At 43.8% G+C, this 10,153-nt stretch overlaps 1 long non-coding RNA gene across 1 annotated transcript; it reads left to right on the top strand.

The window, feature by feature from the left end:
- The first annotated feature begins 380 nt into the window (after positions 1-380).
- On the top strand, positions 381-9,809 carry LOC132658284 (uncharacterized). Its single transcript, XR_009597693.1, has 3 exons — positions 381-2,139; positions 2,595-2,751; positions 9,286-9,809. It is a non-coding gene; the product is annotated as an uncharacterized LOC132658284 (long non-coding RNA).
- The last annotated feature ends 344 nt before the right edge of the window (positions 9,810-10,153 follow it).

Raw genomic sequence — 10,153 nt, 5'->3', positions numbered from 1 at the left:
TTTACCACTGAGCCACCAGGAAGCCCAAATCCTGTGTTATCCTCCAGCGTTTTATCCCTTGCATCCATTCAACAGAAGCAGCGTGGTGTGGGAGGGGTCATGGACTATGTGGTCAAGGCAAAAGAAGTGGATGCTACTCAGAGCTCTGCAACTAATTAGCTGTGTCCCCTCAGACAAGTAACTTTTCCGTGTTCCAATAGCCTCATCTATGAAATGAGAATTACCTATTATTGCATAGAGGTTTCTTGAAAGGTACAAAGAAAGTAACATATGTGAAAATTTTATAAGACAATGGTTATAATTTTGGTATATATAAAAAAAATCTGAGGGACTTTCCCTGGTGGTCCAGTGGTGAAGAATCCACTTTCCAATGCAGAGGATGTGGGTTCCATCCCTGGACAGGGAACTAAGATTCCCACATGCTGGCAGGGCAACTAAGCCTGTCTGCCACACACTACACCTGAGAGAAGCCTGAGTGCAAGTGTGAAGATTCCACATGCCACCACTAACACCTGACGTAGCCAAAAAATGAAAAATACATCTGGAGAGAGTTTTCAGTTTTCGATTCCTGAGTTCCACCCCTCCGTCCCTCCCCTCCACCGAGACTGACTCATCAGGTATAGTGTCGGAACCAGGAAACTGCATGTCAGTGTTCCCCCAGGAATCTAAGGCAAGTCTCCCAGGAACCCCACTTCAAGAAACAGGACTGTAAGCCATAAAATGCCATATAGGTTTAGGCTGTTGTTGCTATGCCACGCATGGTGGGTTTCTCCTTCTTTTTATAGCACTTTCTAATTTTTCCTTCCATGGTGGCTTAGATGATAAAGAATCTGCCTGCAATGCGGGAGACCCGGGTTTGATCCCTGGGTCCGGAAGATCCCCTGGGGAAGGGAATGGCAACCCACTCCAGTATTCTTGCCTAGAGAATTTCATGGACAGAGGAGCTTGGTGGGCTACAGTCCATGGGGGTCGAAAAGAGTCAGACATGACTGAGCAACTAACACTCTCACTTTCCAGGTGAAGTAAAAAGCAGAGATTAATACAATATCATGTTTTACCCATCCCACTGAATCTTAAGTTTTCTAAGGAAAGATACAAAAGAAAGAGATCAATTTCTACCCTCTTATACATCATTCCAAAATTTAGGTTCCCTTACCACATGTATGTATTGACTTAAAAAATGTCTGGAGAAGATGAGCCTGCACAGGCAACAATGAGCAGTATTTCTTTAATAGTAAAGAGATTCTTCTGGATAAACAGATTTAGGAAAAAATGTTTCATTTCTCCTGGTACATTATATATCATTCTAAGAGACTAACTTTAACATGATGTAAAAAAAATACTGTCTAACTGGTCTTGCTCCAATCTGTTGTGTTAGACTTGGAACTGTCCTAATTCATGGCTAGCAAATGTTAAAATACCATACGCATGTAAAGTTGGGATACGATATAATTGTACCTTCATTTCACATAATAGATTTCTTCTTGCTAAAATTATATGATTTTTATGAATCATAAAAAGCAGTGGAGACAATGGCTTCCATTCTTCTAAAGCTGTGAATAAGAACTTTAAAAAAGGAAGCATTAGGAAGTCTGTGGAATTAGGCTGTGCACTCTGCCACTTACTGTGTGGCACTGGGCAAGGTACTTAACCTCTCTGAGCCGTATTAAAACTTTTTTTTATAATGGGATTACAATAGTTATCAGTAAGAGTCTTTATGACTCTTCATGAGGATCATGTGTGCAAAGCCCCTAACTTCGTGCCAGCCACAGGAACTATTCAATACAGGCTAGTTTCTTTCTTTTAATCATTCGCACCTCTATTCATATTCTAGGACCTAAGAATGTGCTTGCCCTCCTCCCACATGAAAATGGGATTAACAAGCATGGAGGAGCAAGGGATGTGTGTGTATCTGGGTCCTCAGGATGCAGGGCAAGGATTTCAACAACGCATCAACCTTTCTGGGAAATCAAGATTTTAAACCTTCTAAACGCACAAACTATTTTCTGTGCCATTTCTTTTTCTCCAGAATAACCCGGAGGTACCTACATACAAAAGATATAAATGACCTACATGTTGATGGACAAAGAAGGATTTGAGGAAAGGTGGGAGTCTAAAGAGCAAGAAAGAACTGCCGTGGTAAGAAAGCAGAGAAAAACAGATGAAGGCTTACAGGAAATTAAAATGGTGGCCTAATGGCTGTTGATCTTGCTGTTAACATGATCAGCCAGAAGGCTTGTTTGCTTTGTGATCTACTTTCTGATATTAGTAGATAGCTAAGGGCTACTGGACTGAGACAGATGCTAAGGATGGGCCAGAGGGAGCAACTCCCTACATAAACTCCCAGATTCAGGGCTGAATAATCTGGCACCCAAAAATATTCTCCTGGTAGCGACACAATTTTGAAAATCAAACATATACCACTGGAGTGGTACACAAGAGTCCAGGTATTTAAGAGAGAAACGAAAATTAAAAACAGCATTAAAAATTGTGTATCTCGTCATGGCTTAGAAAAGCGTACCTTTTACAATGCATGTTTAATATAATTTCTGATAGCTATGCTTTATCATAAACTAAAGTTTATCACTATGCAGTTACAGGAGAAGGCAATGGCAACCCACTCCAGTACTCTTGCCTGGAAAATTCCATGGATGGAGGAGCCTGGTAGGCTGTAGTCCACGGGGTCGCACAGAGTTGGACACGACTGAAGCAACTTAGCAGTAGCAGCAAAACCAAGATTAATTCAATAAGGTAAAGAAATCAAGGTCAATTGCCATACTTCACTGAATCATAAAATAAGAATTTTGAAGTAAATTCAAATGCCCTTACTTTACTGAGAAGAAAACTGAGACTCTAAAATGTAAAAATGAGCCTTTCGTAAGATGACTTAATGGAGGGGCAGAGCTGCCAGCAAAATTCAGGACTTCCAACCTGCAGTCTCCTTAATTTTATTAAGTTCAACGGATTTATGGTAATTTATCTCTTCGGGTTCTTATTTGTTGCATGTATATTTCTTTTTTCTTGCGGATCATTTTCCTCTCAAAAAAATTGTGTAAATACAGCCATTTCTCTTTTTCTTTCTTGCTTTTTTTCTTCATTTATAATTTGAGGATTGACTGGGGTCATTCCTGAGAGAGCTATGTTCAGGAGAACAATTTTTTTTTTTTTTTTAATTCTGGAGATGACTGCTCTGGAAAACAGAAATGTATCATTTTGCCTAGAATTATTTTGAGATGAAAGATCTCAGGATTACTCTGGATTCTGTTATTCTACAAGTGGATTCCATGGGTGCATGCTAAGTCGTTCAGTTGTGTCCAACTCTTTGTTACCCTATGGGCCATAGCCCACCAGGCTCCTCTGTCCATGGGATTGTCTAGGCAAGAATATTGGAGAGGAGTGCTGTGCCCTCCAGGGGATCTTCCCAACCCAGGAATAGAACCTGAGTCTCTTGCATTGACAGGCAGGTTCTTCACCACTAGCGCCACCTGGGTAGCCTCCAAATAGACTACAAGGACACTTAAAGAAAGCTCCAGACTTCCTTTATGATCCTATGGAGTAATAGAGACCCTGTTAATTTGTTTATCAATTTGCAGCTTTAATTTCATGACATGTGAAACACTAGTAAAAAAATAATCTCCTTAATCTCCTGCCTCAATATTTTGGAGAATACAGAGAAATACACTATCACTGTAGAGCAGTTAGCTCTTGCCAAGTCTGGTTTTTAATACGATACATATGAAGAGAATCCTCTATTTGCCAACATCTATAAAGGGACAGATTTCCTCAGCTCCATGGTAATTGTTTAATATTAAACCAGTCCAAAATTTCAGGGCATGTTTCTCAGAAACCCTTTGTCTAGCATCAGTTGTGGACCTAGACAATATAGCAGCTGTTAATTCTAGGTTACAGAAACAAAAATAAAATAAAAAAGATAATGTGCCGATTCCTAGGATGGGAAGTTCCCCTGGAGAAGGGATAGGCTACCCACTCCAGTATTCTTGGGCTTCCGTGGTGGCTCAGATGATAAAGAATCTGCCTGCAATGTGAGAGACTTGGGTTCAATCCCTGGGTTGGGAAGATGCCCTGAAGGAGGGCATGGCGACCCATTCCAGTATTCTTGCCTGGAGAATCCCCACAGACAGAGGAGCCTGGCAAGCTACAGTTCATAGGGTCGGAAAAAGCAACTAAGTGCAGAAGGGAAATTCTTCAATGCAATCGAACTTGTTGAAGAAGTAAAAAAATAAATAAATAAACGTCAGTTCTTTTTAAAAATAAAAAATATGCTCAAAATCAATGGAGTTCAACTTTTAAAAGGCAACATCTTCTAGATTCTTTAAGTATTTGAGGTTTTCCAGGTAACTTGACATGATTTTAAAATGCTTTTAATACAAAAGGAACTAGAGTGAAAATAATTACTTAAAACCAGGTCAGATATTTTTAAAAGATCATTATGAGCTTTGCAATACCATTTCAGGGTTGATTTTAACAATACAATTCCTTTCTGTTCACGGTTTTTCCCTGCCAAATGACATAGAAGAACTTTTCTGGGAGGCTGTATTAGTAATAAGCACCTGATTATCAGTCTTTTTAGGAAACAGGATCACAGAGATGAACCCTGGGATGAAATCCTAAACTCTGCAAGACTGGGTTGAGGACTCTGCTTTGCTTTCTACCCAAGTGCTTCACGCCTCTTCCCCTCCAGCAGTGTTTTTCCTCCTCCACCCTACCTGCCCCCAGCCTCCCTGAAACCCCAATCTCCCAGGAGCTGGGGCATGTCCTTCCCATCACAAGCTTTCTTCTGCAAGCACTGGAAAATCTCAGAGAGAGTAAGAGAATCCTTTGCTCCCACATCCTGTGATTCTCAGTCCCTGTGCAATTTACCAGGTAGGGAGAGACTGCACCCTCTTTGTGGGGAGGGTCTTGTTTATTTCAGAATATCAGCCAACTCTCTTACAAGGCCGCCAAAGCACGTGGGCAGTCTCTCCACACCACCCTGCACGGCCATTGCTCCTGTGTCTCGGCTGTGACTTTGCTGACATCGGCATCGCAGGTTTTCAATCCCTAAATCACGTGGCATGAGGCTTCCGTGGTGGGCAAGAGGCCCCCACTTGCCCTCCATATCACCAAAGCTCATTAGATCCCATGAATCAAATATCTGCTTTGACAGATATTAAACACGCAGTTCTAGAAGCACACACTTCTGGCTCAGCTAACCCTTGCAGGATGTGAGTTTTGATAAACCTGCAGATTTTCTATTGACATTCCTCAGGTTACAGGCTTTCCTGGTCCGACAGGCAGTGTCAGCTATCTGCTGCCCTCTTTTGAGTCTTAGGGCACACTGCAATCACAAACAGAGCCCATTTCCTGCAGGAGCCTCTTCTGCCTGTCAGGGTAGGAGTGGGTGGATGGGCAGGTTCAAGCTTCTAGCTTGGTTTTCTGATGACCAGCAAGGGCTATTCCAGTGGTGTTATAATGGTACTTTAACCACTCTGACGGTTTTCTTCTGTGTCGATAGCAAAAACCATTTTCTACAACATCAAAGCAGCAGATGAATTACAAGACAGGCTATTGTTCCGTTTTGTTTTGTTTTCTTATCTTATCCCAATTTGTCACCTGGACCAGTGCCCCTCAGGGCTGATCTATTTATTCCCCTAAAGTACTCACACACGTTTCTGGCTCTAAGGATATTATTGAAAGGAAGGTGTGTGCCTGAATACATTCCCAGTGCCCGTCCAGCTGAACACATCTGCCCTTCTAGGACAATGATCAGGCTGAGGTCCTCACGGAGGAGACAGTAGTAGTAGTAGGGTTAGTCGCTCAGTTGTGTCCAACTGTTTGTGACCCCATAGACTATAGCGCATCAGGCTCCTCTGTCCATGGGATTCTGAGTGGGTTGCCATTCCCTTCTCCCTTGCTGACACGGGGATCGAACGTGGGTCTCCTGCATTGCAGGTGGATTCTTAGCCGTCTGAGCTACAGGGAAGCCTCAGAGGGGACAGAGTCACAGACAGATCAGAAGGTCTTGCAGGAAGTTAGACCTGCTGGGCTGGGTACAACTCATTAATACACCTTCGCCCCACCCCCCTCCTACCTGTCTACCAGCTCCTCTTGGCTGTGGTTGTATCATTCCCACAGACCATCTGTATAATGGTTTCTTCCCCGAATCCTCCCTGTTAGCATCTCACCGCTCTGTCCCCATGGCTGCTGGTCATCTCTCCTGTTTCCTTGTAGCAAACTAAAATAGGAAGCAATAGGTAAGAAGATGCTCACTCAAAGTAAAACAGAAGAAACGATTGTCATCTTTCCCTCAAAATCACGGGGCTTCTTTGGAGAATGAGAAGATGGCAACAACGTAGTGCTCAGAAAAACCATGAGAAACCATGGCCAAGGATCCCGGTCTATCAGAAAGTTGACATCTGTCTACTCTTTTATGGCAATCTCTTTGTGTGTCTCTCTCATGCTTCTTTGAGCTCCACCCAACCCCCATGGCAGTCTCTTATTGAGAATGGCTGCCCTCAGACCACGGAGATGGAAAAGTGATCCCACTGTAGCTCCAGGTGGGGAAAAGAATGGATGGTACTGTCTTCCCCCAGCTGAAAGAAATCCTGAATTTGTCTGATGGCCCAATCAGGCCCCAAGAAGATTAAAGTGCAGGGAACATTCAGAAACTCTCACTCTGCACCAGGGCTGGCTTCCTGGGTGTGTAGCCTGTGGGGTTGTTTACAGTCCTGCCCTTAGAAGAGCCCACACTTAGCCGAATGCTTTGCTGTCATTGTCTTGAAATTCTTCAGACTTTTTGAGCATGGGGCCCGCATTTTCTCTTGGCACTGGGCCCTACAAATTGCCTATCTGTTCCTCTGCAGCCTAGTTCTGAAGTATCCTATTGTGCCTGAAATGGTGGGTTGAGAAACATTTACTTACTTGGCAGGGGGTGGGGGGTGGGTGGCGGAATGATGTGAGCTTCACCTTCTACCTGCATTGGTTCTCTTAGCCGAAACGCCTGCCTGTGAGGGTAATGCTACGTGCCTGACTCTTCTATTCCCAGGGCCGGCAGGCTTGGTCAGTTATGGAAAGGGAAAGTTTCCATGGAGAACTGTGTGATGTGCCTGGAAGGAATCATCGTAGCGCGAAGAAAGATACTGAGAAATTCTGCTCCAGGGAGATAGTTCAGTAAAAAGAGAGGTTCACAAACAACTCCCAGGGGTCATCCTGTTGTGTCTAGAAGAAAGAGACAAGAAAAACCGTTTCTTCCAGATTCTTCCTTTTCAACTGAAGCCACGAGGCCCCTGGCACACACTCAGCTGATGTTTTTTATGTCTCCTGCAGTTTACTCTGAATCCTTCTCGAGCTGTTGCAGAGAGGCACTACATCAACACAATTTATTTCATTACGATGCCATGTCATAGCATATATCTCCTGTTCACAGTAGGTTGACAAGGCATTGCGTTTGTGTACGAGCATATATGGATACATATTACCACAATTGCGGGGGAATAGTATTTATTGAGTGCCCACTACCTTATTAGATGCTACAGACAGAACTGTGAGGGCACATATAACAATTTAATAACAGGGGGGAAGAAAGATACTCTTTCTATTTAATTCGGCTTGCAGAAAAACAAAATAAAACCCAAAAAGAGACTACTTGATATTTCCTCTCTGTGCCTGCTGGATGGTGGCAAGAAAGACCTCTAAAGCACATAGAGCTCTTATCTTTGTTCATTCCCCAAAGAATAATAGATCAGTCAGAGCTCTGATGCTGTTTTAATAATGTACAATTTACAATTCATTGGTTACCAAGCACTCATGGTATAATTAATTTTACAGACCTGTTCAGCAAATCCACATGGTTTTGTACAATATGGGGAGTGGGGGAGGGGGGAGAAGTATTACCAGGAGGAGGTGGAGGCTGGCGGGAGAGTGAAAGAAAAAAGCCATCTTTCCTCTTCTTTCAAAGTAACTGAGTCCTGCACCAGCTGCACAGATTGGCAGGCAACTGTAGGCTATAGGAGAGATTGAGTTTGATGCACAAGAATCTCCCCACCAAAAAGCTTTGGACCAGCAAAAATGACTATATTCAGTCTCCTGGGAAGTGCTCACTGAGGAAGCATGGGGACTAACCACAGAGCAACATCAAGCCATCACTCTTAGAAGGAAGCTGCCTACTTCCTAACTACACTCTTGCATGAATAAAATCTAAAGCTGCATGTGATCACCCCCTCCCTTTCAAAAATGTGTAGCAAAAACAAGAGTACCAACTGGGGGTGGAGGGGCTGGGAGAGGAGGGACAAAGATTCCCTGACTGTTTTCACGACCCTCCAGAGGGCCATCATTTACTTGAAAGGGCCTCTGGAAATTCACAGAGAATTCTCAAAGCCAAAGAAAATTCACAGGAAACCTGTCTAAGTGTATTTCTGATCAATGATCTGCTTTGTTTTAAATCTTTGCTCTGAACTTTTTGGATTTCCCCAAAATATACATAATGTTTTAGCTTAAAATCAGTCTGTCCAAAAAGGAAAATCTGCTCAATTATGTATCGCTGTCCTTAAAAACAAGAACATTAAAATTTTTTAAAAAGTGCAGAGGCGCTCAACATACTTCTGTTTATTTCTAAAGTCTGTTTCTCTCTTTACTGTGGATTCTAAGGCACCCAGAATGGGACATAAACACATGCAGGGCAGAAATTCTGCACCAGCACCAAGTGATAATCACTTAGGTGCTCATGTCCTGCACAGTAAGGAGGCCAAGAACAGCACAGATGGAGACTCAGACCCCAGCTTTGTCCCTTGCTAGGTGCTTGCATGCTAAGTCGCTTAAGTCGTGTCCGACTCTTTGCAATCCCATGGACTGTAGCCTGCCAGGCTCTTCTGTCCATGGACTTCTCCAGGCAAGAATATTGGAGTGGGTTGCTGTGCCCTTCTTTTGAGTATCTTCCCGACCCAGCGATCGAACCCACGACTCCTGTGCATCTTGCATCGAAGTCAGGTTCTGTGCTGCTGAGCAACCAGGGAAGCTCTAAGGTATTTTGTTGGAAAGGTCATTTAACCTCTTGAGGGCTTAGTTTTCCCATCAATAAAAATAAAGTTGAAACACTGACTTGTTCACAGACTTGTTGAAGAGCTAAGGGAGATCATTTGTATATATCCGTCAGCATAATGCCTTACTTTTGGTGGGTGTCAATAGTAAAAGGTCATTGTCATTCTGTTGATGTTATTCAATCATGGTTAGTCATTTTGCTATGCTCAATGACTCTTTTTTTTTTTTTTTTTTTGCTCTTTTTTGCAGCCTGGATAATAACCAGAGGAGACATCGACCAACATTGACTCCATCTGATCTGGGATGCTGACACAGTGCCGATGCTTTCTAGCCTCCCACCAGGGAGGGGGACTAGAATGGGGGGCGGGTGGTGGTGAAGGTCTATGATTATTTTGAATAACCAAGCCTAAAGTAGTCCTGTTCAGAGTAGCCTGAACTTCCCTTCAATGGAATTCCAAATGGGTTGCTTAACAAAGGTGGGATATCGTCTCCATTCGCATATTAAAGTGCTTTCCAGAGCTGAGACACCACACAAAACAAGTTCAGCAAGGGAATGAGGGAGTAGGCGGCATACTGCAGGGGTCGGTCAAAGACACTATGCTGCCCACCCTCTGGAGTTGGTCTCCAACAAGGCTCCTTCTGCCTGGTGCTGCTGGAGCCAATAGGAGACCGAGGTGGTTTAGAAGCAAAGTATCATTCTTCAATGAAAGAATGGAGCGGTATGAGCTCATGATCGAGAGCAGGAGTGAGCTGATGTAATAACATTAGTAATAAAGTGCACAATAAATGCAATACGCTTGAATCAGCCTGAAACCCCACCCCCCACCCCGAGTTCGTGGAAAAGTTGTCCCTCACAAAACCGGTCGTTGATGCCCACTGATCTAGAGTGCCCACCGGTCAAGGGCCGAGCTGCGGAGCCGCAGTCTCTGCACACGGCCCTCCGCCCTCACCTGGGACTTTGGTTTCCGGGCAGCGAGTCTGCGCACGGCCCGCTGAGGGGAGGTGTGCGGAGCAGCCATTTTACACCAGGAACGCCCGCTGCCAGGCCTCTGCACTCGGCTCCCTGTCAGCAAGTGAAACCGGAAGAACAAAGGAAAAGAGAAAAGCAGGTTAGACT

This window comes from Ovis aries, chromosome 20 (assembly GCF_016772045.2).
Source record: "Ovis aries strain OAR_USU_Benz2616 breed Rambouillet chromosome 20, ARS-UI_Ramb_v3.0, whole genome shotgun sequence".
Lineage (NCBI taxonomy): Eukaryota > Metazoa > Chordata > Mammalia > Artiodactyla > Bovidae > Ovis > Ovis aries.
This window is presented reverse-complemented; position numbering and strand designations above follow the sequence as displayed.